The sequence below is a fragment of the Ranitomeya imitator genome, chromosome 6, assembly GCF_032444005.1.
Source record: "Ranitomeya imitator isolate aRanImi1 chromosome 6, aRanImi1.pri, whole genome shotgun sequence".
Lineage (NCBI taxonomy): Eukaryota > Metazoa > Chordata > Amphibia > Anura > Dendrobatidae > Ranitomeya > Ranitomeya imitator.
The window spans coordinates 286,370,387-286,382,406 of NC_091287.1; positions in this window are offsets into that span (position 1 = coordinate 286,370,387).

Here is a 12,020-nt window from a genome sequence, read left to right on the forward strand (position 1 = left end):
AATCATCTGTTAAGTAAGGAAATACAACACACACAGTACTGTTTCAATGGCATCCAAAATTATATTTTGTACAAATATTAAGAAAAAAATAACATCACAACTGGGACACTGCATAATCTTGCCAGGGAGCAGCACCCTGAGGAGATACAAAATAATTTGTAAAAACATCCCTAACTTTTAGTCCAGAAAGGGGATGGCGTGGAGGAGGGCCTAATCACATTGCTCAACATGTCTTCACCAATATGATCTGAGGAGCAATCATGTATGCGGGTGTAATTGTGCAAAATTACACAGGCTTTGATTACTTCATTCACAGAAGTTTCACTGAGCTGAATGGCAGACTGGAGAACACGCCATTTTGCAACCAGAATTTTGCACTCCACCAGTCTCCGCGCCCTAGAAAGCCGCAAATTAAATATCCTCCGCTGGTGATCGAGGTTGCGGTGGGGATAAGGCCTCATGACGTGTCTGGTCAGTTGGAACGCCTCATCTCCAAGAAGAACAAAAGGCACTGCTTCCGCAATGGAGCCTGGCAGTTGTTGTGGTGGTGGGAGATCTAACTGGTTGTCACGTAGCCGCCGACCCCTAAATGGACGAATTGAAGACCCTAGAGTCTCCAGTTCGGCCATAGGCCCCAATGTCTACAATTATAAACTTGGAGTTACTGTCAACTACAGCTAACAGAACTACAGAGAAAAACTGCTTATAGTTGTAGAATTGGGAGCCAGAGTTCGGCGGCTTACGTACCCTGATATGTTTCCCATCCATGGCTCCAATGCATTTAGGGAAGTCACAATTTTCCAGGTAACCATGGGCTATTTTAAGCCAATCAGCCTGCTTTGGCTCAGGCATCACAAGGTCCTTCAGTTTGTCCCATATTTGCCTACAGGTTGACCGCACAATGCCCAAAATTGTGGAGCGGCCAATCAAAAACTCCAGGTGAAGTCCCGCATACGACAATCCAGTTGTCAGGAAGCTGAAAGTGACCAAAAAAATATTAGCTATGTTCAAACACTTCCAAAAAAAAGGACTAAACCCAAATTTTTTTTCTTTCGTGTCAAACATGATTAACGCAAATTAAAAATGTACTTAGGGTACTTCACTACAACATTTCCAACACTTTTTTATATCTGCTTGTGCCCTAATGTACACATATACATGATAATACATGCTAGAAACAAACACATAACAAAAAAATATCATCAACATACAGTATGTGAGGATGTTAAATACATACCGTAAGGTAAGTAGAAGCCACTCCTCTGCGGATATTGCTTCACGGTGTCCTGATATGTGATACCTGGATGTAACATCTCCAACAATCTATCAGATGTTGGTATAGTCATTCGACAGTACAGATAGAATTTATCTGGATGTGTCTGCAGAGCTGTATAGAGCCTCTGAAAATGGCCTTTAGTGAGGCGTTTAGTCAGAAGAGGATGCACCCACATTCTTCTCCTCCTTCGCGGATCTACTATCACAGGTTAGGGCTGGTCAAACCGACGCGACAAGAGCCAGTTAAACAAAACCCGCTGCGTTGGGGTGAACTGCAGGTGGTCAGACATGGTGCAATCGGTCAAATCCCTCGTCAAAGCTCAGGCGAAACGCGCGTCGGGCGGGTGCGGGCTATCACGGGACCATTCATACAGTTAAGTATTCCATCGCTCCACACAGCCGTTTTTCTGTCTGCTTTATGGGTTTTTTATATATTTAAATTACACTGTGCTGTGCTGCTATATTTATGATTGAATTACGCTGCTATTCGCATGATACTGCTGTACAAGCAGCCTTGTTTTGCTGCTAGATGGATCTAATGTGCAATATTTATACTGTGCTGCCATATAGATAGTTGTATTTTATTATTATAATAATTTGTGCACACAGTTTCTGATTTTGATACAATTTCTTCTGTACGGTATTTCATTTATATTCTTGCCTTATATTGAACAGCATTTTTGCACTATTAATTTCTCTGGAACGATATACTTTGTGGCACCATGATTATTTGTGGTGCCTTATAGTAATTTATAGCTGATGATCCCATTATAGACGATATTGTCATCTCTACATATTATGGATACTTATGCTGAAATTATTATGTGCATGTATTTTGATGTTTATTTGAAAACTTTTTTATAATGTATGAGTCATAATACATGCTATCTTGGTCTCTGTGTTACCCCGTACCCCTTTTTCCACCTGATTTTGTTTTTCCCTTTCATTTATGTTATGTGATATTTTTATGATTAATAAAGTTATGTTTATCATGATTTTATGAGTTGTGCATTATGTTATAGGTTTAGTATAATTTGGTAATGCACACTATATGTTCATTGTTATATATATGTGTATTCACTACAACATTTCCAACACTTTTTTATATCTGCTTGTGCCCTAATGTACACATATACATGATAATACATGCTAGAAACAAACACATAACAAAAAAATATCATCAACATACAGTATGTGAGGATGTTAAATACATACCGTAAGGTAAGTAGAAGCCACTCCTCTGCGGATATTGCTTCACGGTGTCCTGATATGTGATACCTGGATGTAACATCTCCAACAATCTATCAAATGTTGGTATAGTCATTCGACAGTACAGATAGAATTTATCTGGATGTGTCCGCAGAGCTGTATAGAGCCTCTGAAAATGGCCTTTAGTGAGGCGTTTAGTCAGAAGAGGATGCACCCACATTCTTCTCCTCCTTCGCGGATCTACTATCACAGGATAGGGCTGGTCAAACCGACGCGACAAGAGCCAGTTAAACAAAACCCGCTGCGTTGGGGTGAACTGCAGGTGGTCAGACATGGTGCAATCGGTACCACAACACTCCAACAGATGCAAACCCCAAAAATGGCCATATGGGAGTGAGTCACCTGTTGGAGAGGCCTTAAATAGGATTGATGATGGTGATTTAAATCAATTTCAGCCTCCAAAACCATTAAATGTCCATTTTGTCAGGTTGCGTGAAAAATACGCATTATGGTGGGCATACAGATTACATACGCAACATTACATGTGCAAAATACGCGACCACAACTTGCCTACGGATTACATACGGATCACCATCTTTGGAATTTTGTGGCGTATTACGGCCATAAAATACGTACCGTATTTTTATACGCTAAGTGTGACGCCGGCCTAATGCTCAGCTAGTGACGAGCACATCTGAGCACCCAGATACTCGAGTGATATCCGAGTATCACTGAGCACATTCGCTCATCCGTATCAAGAACTCAAAATTTTGAAATTTCTCAGTGTCCTACTCAGTTTAACTAAAATTATTTTTTGATGGCAGCTTCTCTGGAGATGATTACACAGATTAGACTCTGTATAGGGTTAGGCCTCAATTGTAAAAAGGGCAAAAGAATTTTATGAAAAAGAAATTGTTGGGCTTGAAAGATTCTTCATTTTCTTTAGGTGTTTCAAACAATTTTTGTGGGAAATCTATTAAGGTGGCTCCCCAAGTAACACCGTAATCAGCATTTACCCCCTCGGATCCGCTTGGAGGTCAAAATTGTTACTTAGCAAGCAAAAGATCATTAATGCAATTTTTCTATGAAATTCACAATTCTGTGTAAGTATGGGTAAGGGAAATTATAACATCAGTAATATAACATTAGATTAAGTTATGCATTCTCAAGATTAAACCCTCACAAATGGCCTTAACATACACTGTATAAACTTAAATTACAGGCCACAAGCCCAACAGGAACTGAGAACAAGGATGGTGTTACTGGGACTAAAGAAAGTGTAATTCCTGACAGTTTGGCCTGATGAGGCCAAGTCTCATAGCTAGTGTTGAGCATTCCGATACCGCAAGTATCGGGTATCGGCCGATACTTGCGGTATCGGAATTCCGATACCGAGATCCGATATTTTTGTGATATCGGGTATCGGTATCGAATTAATAGGGATGTGTAAAATAAAGAATTAAAATAAAAAATATTGATATGCTCACCTCTCCGGCGGCCCCTGGACTTCACGCTGCTAACCGGGAGGCTTCTTTGTTTAAAAAGCGCGCCTTTCGGACCTGTGAATGACGTCCCGGCTTCTGATTGGTCGCGTGCCGCCCATGTGACCGGCACGCGACCAATCAGAGGCCGCGACGTCATTCGCAGGTCCTCAATTCCTAGCATTAGCAGTTTTGTGAATGAGAATGACGTCGCGGCTTCTGATTGGCCGCGTGCCGGTCACATGGGCAGCGTTTTTGTGTGCGTTTGCACGCATTTTTTTGTGCGTCGCCGACGCAGCGGCGCGCAACGCTAATCTGAACGTAGCCTAAGACCAACTATTTGAGGTAATCAATACCAACTATGAATATTATGCAAATATGTATTTTAATCAGATATGAAAAAATATGGAAAAATCTAATTGTGCTTGTGATTGATCGCACAGTGGAAGGGGTGTGTCAACTTCACTCACCTTTGGGGAGGGGAGCAAAGAACCCAGCATGGATCGGCTGTCTTATGCTACCACTTGCCCCAGGTCAGTCAGGGAACTGCACCAAGTGCAAATAGTCACCAGAAAGGCTTCCCTTATAGGTGCAAGTTATTGAGGCGCTCCCAGTGAGGGGGGATATATATAAACCTCCTGGCCATCACTGTAAGAGTTCCTCACTAACACAGTATGGCATGCTGCCACCAGTTTATTGTTCGATATATAAATAATATTTATTTTTAATAATAATATTTATTTTTATATAGCGCTAACATATTCCGCAGCGCTTTACAAGTTGCACACATTATCATCACTGTCCCCGTTGGGGCTCACATTCTAAACTCCCTATCAGTATGTCTTTGGAAGCCCCGTCCAACAACAAGCTTATATCGGGTCAGAAACCAATCCTGGGGGTAACGTATAGTATAACAACCTGAGCGTAGGGATTCGTGAATCGAGATAAAAGAGCAGCTCAAGATTAATTTTATATTTAATCGCTGAAAAGGTGCACTAGAAATATACAGGTATATATTTACAAGAACAGATATGCAAGTACACATTCAAGAGTGTAGTACAAGGGTAGGGTAGAGATTGGTTACAATTACCGTGTTATGCAGCATGTGACTACAGGGAGGCGCTGACGGATCACAGGTCCAAATCTTCTTTACATGGTTGCCTTGGCCCTGTCAGGTAATGGGCCTCCTGTCAGTAGAAGAACTCAGTCCAAAATGATGAGCTGCCTATTACCCCTAGGCTGCCCCCTCCCACATGCTGTGCCCACCCCTGTGCAGCCTCTCTCCTCCCATCTGTGAAAGTATGGTTTTCTGTCCAAAACTGTGGGTGCTCATAACTTTCCGCCCAAAGCTCTGAATGGAAAGGCAGTGGTGACACTGGATTCTATAAGATTTTATCTGCGCAGGGAGACCAAATATGGCTCCATAACGCAGGGTTCTGGAGGTGGCTAAATTGTATGGGCGTGTGGGGGAAAGGAATGCCGATTCTGATTATGTGCTTGGCTAGACACAGAGATATTGCATTCTGTTATTATAGGTCACTTTCCAGATTTCATATCTCAGAGCATTGCACTGGATAGCCTGGGAGCAGTAGTGTCATAATGGCAGTCTGAGTTAAACAAAGGAAGCCATTTGGCTCCTGGCTGCCCAACAGTTCACATCCTTGTGATAATGACTAGGAACACAGTGTCTATGGCTTTTGGTCCGTCCCCCCCTCCCCCCTGGGATAGCTTCAAAAGACTTGCTGCTTGGGTTACTTAAATAAAAACAATGAATAGTCTTGTGGAATCCCAAGGGTGGGTGGTTGAATTTCAGAGCATGCATTCTGGATCAAAATGTATCTGACATGGTCTTCCATCAGATATCAAAATGATATCAATTAGATATCATTTTCCCATATCTCCCAGTGCTCTTAACACGTTTTGCATTTGTTTCGATTTAGCTTTCCCATTTTGTGCCTGTTACAAATGTTTATTTAAAAAATGCCACCTAAATAAAAAGATATATTTGTTAACCATGTTACATAATAGTTCAAAAGAAAGTATTTCAAAACAATAGCTTTATGGGAAATAAAGGTCTGTAATTGATTCACTGACTTATAAAGGTACCGTCACACTTAGCGACGCTGCAGCGATACCGACAACGATCCGGATCACTGCAGCGTCGCTGTTTGGTCGCTGGAGAGCTGTCACACAGACCGCTCTCCAGCGACCAACGATCCCGAGGTCCCCGGTAACCAGGGTAAACATCGGGTAACTAAGCGCAGGGCCGCGCTTAGTAACCCGATGTTTACCCTGGTTACCAGCGTAAAAAAACAAACAGTACATACTTACATTCAGCTGTCTGTCCCTTGCCGTCTGGTTCCTGCACTGACTGCTGGCCGTAAAGTGAAAGTGAAAGCACAGCACAGCGGTGAGTCACACAGCGGTGACTCACCGCTGTGGCTGTGCTCTGCTTTCACTTTACGGCCAGCAGTCAGTGCAGGAACCAGACGGCAAGGGACAGACAGCTGAATGTAAGTATGTACTGTTTGTTTTTTTACGCTGGTAACCAGGGTAAACATCGGGTTACTAAGCGCGGCCCTGCGCTTAGTTACCCGATGTTTACCCTGGTTACCAGTGAAGACATCGCTGAATCGGTGTCACACACGCCGATTCAGCGATGTCTACGGGGAGTCCAGCGACGAAATAAAGTTCTGGACTTTCTTCCCCGACCAGCGATCTCCCAGCAGGGGCCTGATCGCTGCTGCCTGTCACACTGGACGATATCGCTAGCGAGGACGCTGCAACGTCACGGATCGCTAGCGATATCGTCTAGTGTGACAGTACCTTAAATTGTTTTACACTTATTTGTAATTATAAAAACTCTGCTCAAATACTGAAAACAAAAGAAGATTTTATGAATTGAAATTGTAAACTCTCCAAGTGACCATCAAAATACATAAACAATACCATTTAAAGTGCTATTCCTGCTGCAGACGTTTATAGCATACTGTATATATACACAAAATTTGCCAAAAAATCAGATAGAAGTGGGTACCACATGTACAGCTTTCTCTTTTTAATGCTGTAGAAGTTCCAAAAATTGTACCAGTAGAGTGCTTTGGAATATTAAGTTCTCCCGAGGATAAGGGTTTGCTATTTTTCCTGAAAAATATCTGTTTCTTAACTGTGATTTGTATTGCAGGTTATTATTTTTAATGCATAATGTAGTGCAGTGACCATTATTCCAGTGATATGTCACTTTACTGGGTGGTTTGCTGATTTTGATCAAATCACTGCTTTATATGCTGTATATCTACCGATTCTCTGAATAGTGAGTTCTTTATAACCTCACCCATACTGGTGATTAACAGTTTTCTGTGTGCACTGTGCATAGGCAGAAAGCTGCCAATCAGTGGTGGGGTGTGGTTGAACTACATAGCAGCAGGTTTGCTAGTCATGTAGTGATAATCTTTTGCTGATAAAACAATAATTCTAGCAAAACTACACTAAGAAGCCCAGTAAGTGACACAACAAGGGTCTCTATCTCTACACCATGCTGTACTCAGATTTTGCAGCAAAAGCATGATGACAGATACTCTTTAAGTCAATTGCACTGACATTAATATTAAAAAAGAGGTACTGTTTCTGGGAAAAAAAATAAGCAAACATTTTTTTTAATCTTTTTCTCAGGTCAGTATATGTCCAGTATTTTGCACTAGTATTTGTAAACTAAATGAACAGTGGAACTTACAATGAGAAACACAGCCTGTATGTGTTTTGAATTCATTTCTGATTTCAGTTTATACTTACTGATAAAAGATCCTGATGTGTGAATAAGCGTTTAGGTTGGATAACCCTTTTACAGTGATAATACCATTACATGTGCCTAATAAAGACATACACTATATTGTAACACACCTCTTGTGCAGGAATTAACAATCAATGACTTATCCATGTTCAGTATGAGGATATATCATCAATTGATATAGATCTGGGGGTGGCGATACGTAGAAAACATACAGATCAGCAGAAAACTGGTTTGGCCATGTCTGTAAATAAGTGATGCATGAGGTGGAGCACACAAGCCCTGTACATTGCTGTGTGGCTGCTGATGAGTACTGGAGTATGAATGGACTGTAGTGTGCAGTACTAGGTAGTGACCACTAACCAATGAACAAGAATGATTGCTCGTACATCACTCAAAGGTAATCTGCCACCAGGTGATTGCTACCCTATTTAAGAGCAACATGATGTAAGGGTAGAGACCCTGATTCCAGTGATATGTCACTTACTGGGCTGCTTCTTCCAGTTATGATAATGAGTCACCCGTCAGGGCAGTGGGGGTACACGGTACCGGGTCCGGTCGCAATTAAAGGGGTCATCACAGAGGCAGTGACCTGCTCCGTGGCCCTGGGCGCCCAAGTAAAAGGGACATTTTTAAAGGGGTTGTGTAAATAATGAAAGTTTGAGACGCCAACTGTGGTTTTCGGTCAGAGGTCACCGACGCTGCTTAAAGGGGCCATATGGGGGCGATGGCACTGCAGCAAAGATGGTGTCGCTTCCCACAGGTGAAGCGGGGTCCCCTGGGCTCCCATTTGGCAGGGATGGTGAATGCTGGCAAATAAATGGAGACCACAGGGTTGCAGCCTTTACCTTGTTTACTGGTGTTAAGCAGCCTCAGTCCAGGCTACTGGCAACAGGTGTAGATGAAGTCCAGGAGGCCTGAAGACAAGTGGAAATCCCTTTGACTGGTCTTTAGTTCCTTGCTGCCTGTAGTTGTCTAGCAAGGTCCTCTTTTTTCCCTGTCCAGGGACAGTATCTGGTACCTGAACTTCTGGGGTGCCACATTCCCACTTTAAATCCAGTACTCCTGGACTGGGAAAAGAAAATATAGACAAACAGGTTAAGAAAGATGCAAACATTTTGAAAAACATTTCAAGGTTAAACAGGTACAAATTTTTTCCACTTCTTTCCACACATTTTTGTACTTGGTGTTATTTCTGTTCTCACTCAGTATCCAAATCCGCATCTGGTGAGGTTGTTTCTGGTGTTAGGACTCCCATATCAAGGTCAACAGGTAATTTGCTAGATCTTCCTCTCATCAGGTAAGCATGAGTGCAATTGGTGGAATTCACCGGGATATGATTATACAGATCTACCAAATCTGGCAACTTCTCTGGCCACAGATTTCTTTCCTCTAAAGGCAAAGTCTTCAACAGGTCAATTACCACCTGGTTCATCTTCTCACACATACCGTTTGGGGATGGTACGGCATTGTTCTTATCTTGTTACATCCATACAGGTTGCAGAACTCCTGGAAAACTTCCGATTCAAAGGCTGGGCCTTAGTCAGAAAGTACCTTCTCAGGGTAACCATGTGGTCGACAAAAGTGTTGTTTGAAGGCCTTGGCTGCCGTCTTCTCTGTCTGGTCCTTGACAGGCATGACTACCAGGAATCTGGAGTAATGGTCCACTATGGTCAAAGCAGAGACATAGCCTGACCGGCTTGGAGTTAGCAATACGCAGTCTAAGGCCACCAGTTAAAGTGGCTATTTGGTGACTATGGGCTGTAGAGGAGCCCTCTGGCTGTCACGGTCCTTTCTGCACAGGTTGCATGGGCCACACTCTCGGCACCACTTTTCAATGGCTTTTCTCATGCCAAGCCAATAGAATCTTCCAGAAAGTAGGACCTCCAGCTTTTTCCATCCGAAGTGTCCTGCTCCATCGTGGTACGCTTCCAAGACCATTGGTGCATCTTGTCTTGGGACAACCACCTGCCAGACCAATTCATAAGTGCATGAGTCGACATTCCTCCGGCACAGCTTACCATCATAGATCAGCAATTTGCCCTTCTCCTTCCACAGTTGCTGAGTTTCTTGTGGAGCACCTGGACCAGGATGTGAATCTGCTTGTGTTAGCAGCTGTTTTACCAGACGGATAGCTGGGGCACTATCCTGCGTCTGTGCCCATCCATGGTAGGGCAATGGGTTCAGCATGGTGTCTCGCTTGTCATTACGCTTGTTTCTCACATGATGGGAATACTGTGTCGCCACAGGGCGATGGAAGGCTGGTAACTCAATCTCTTCGAGTGCTTCCGGATCTTCTCCCACCTCTGGTAAATTGGGCATCCTGGAAAACACATCAACATTTTCGTTCTTGTGCCCTTCAATGTACTTGATGGTGAATTCGTAGTTGGACAACCGGGCCATCCATTGTTGCTCCAATGGACCTAGTTTTACAGTTTCCAGGAGGGTCAGCGGATTGTTGTCTGTGAAGACGGTGAACTTTGCTGAGGCCAGGTAGTGTTTGAACAGCTCTGTTACCGCCCAGACTATGGCGAGGAACTCCAGCTTGAAGGAACTGTAGTTTTCAGGGTTCCTTTCAGTGGGGCGAAGCTTTCTGCTGGCGTAGGCAATTACTCTTTCTTTGCCCTTCTGTACCTGAGACAACACTGCTCCCAATCCACTTTGCTGGCATCTGTGTAGAGAACAAACGGTTGGTCATAGTCAGGTTAGGCCAGTATCTCATCTCTCGTGAGAGCCAACTTCAACTGAGTGAAGCATACTTCTAGTCTGTTGTTCCACTCAAACGGAGGGCCCTTGTTCTTGGTCTTCTTGGATTGGCCCACTAACAGGTCTTACAAGGGTGCGGCTATCTCAGTGAAGTCCTTAATGAACCTTTGATAGTAGCCTGCCAACCTGAGGAACTGCCGGACTTCCTGGACGTTGCTGTGTTCACGGTGACCTTGTCAGGGTTTGGCTCCACTTCTTCAGCACTTACCACATGGCCCAGGTACTGTACTTTGGGTTTTAACAGGTGACATTTGGATGGCTTTACCTTCAGGCCAAAGTTAGACAGAGCTTCAAACACCTCGGCCAGGTGTTTCAGGTGGTCTTCATAAGTCTTGGAGAAGACAATGACATCACCCAGGTACAGCAGGACAGTTTCAAAATTCTTGCGCCCGAGACAGCACTCCATCATCCTCTGGAATGTCCCTGGTGCATTGCAAAGTCCGAACGGCATGTAATTGAACTCAGAGAGGCCCATTGGTGTCATGAAGGCAGTCTTTTCCTTATCCGCCTCTGCCACGGGAACCTGCCAATACCCACTAGTGAGATCTAAGGTGGAGAAATGGTGAGCAGATTTTAAAGCAGCTAATGACTCTTTGATTCTGGGCAACGGGTAGGCATCCTTGTGTGTAATGTGGTTTATCTGCCTGTAGTCAACACACATCCTCATTGTACCATCCTTCTTTCTATTGAGGACTAATGGAGCTGCCCAGGGGCTACAACTGTCTCTGATTACCCCAGCTTCCTTCATCTCTCGTAACATACTCTTGGCACATTGGTAGTGAGCTGGAGGTACAGGCTGGTACCTCTCTTTAATGGGTGGATGACCTAAAGTGGGGATATGATGTTGAACCCCTTTTACCTGCCTGAAATCTAGTGGGTGCTTGCTGAATACCCACTCATACTCATGGACCACCTGGTAAGCCCCTTGTTTTTGGTGTGATGGGGTAGAGTCAGTGCCCACGTGTAATTTCTGACACCAATCCTCCAACTGTCCTGCAGAGCCATTGTCCTCCACCTGGTCGGACTGGACCAAAGGTTCTGTTGCCTGTATTGCATTACTATTAACAGTAAACAGTTTAGCCAGAGTGGCATGTCTGAGTAAGTGGATCTCTTTCTCGCCACAGTTAAGGACTCGTAGCGGTACCCTCCCCTTGTGGACATCAACCACCCCTCCGGCTGTGAGGATGGTTGGCCTACTATCTGAATACACAGGTTCTACCAGGGCCTGATAGTTTGTACCTCTGAGGCCTATTGCTGCCCGACACCATATTAACATTTCACTCCTGGGGGGTATTGCAATGGGGATCGGATCACTCACTGTGACACGTCCAACTTCTCCACCAGACAATTCTACCTGTTGTCTCTGCATCAGGGCTCTGATTTCTTTTTGCAGGACACGCTGCTCATTGGAACCAGCAGTCTCGGCCTCCTGTTGTAACAAGACAATAACCTCAGCAAGACTGTTTTCTATGACATTAATACCTAAGGTCATCATGGGGTTA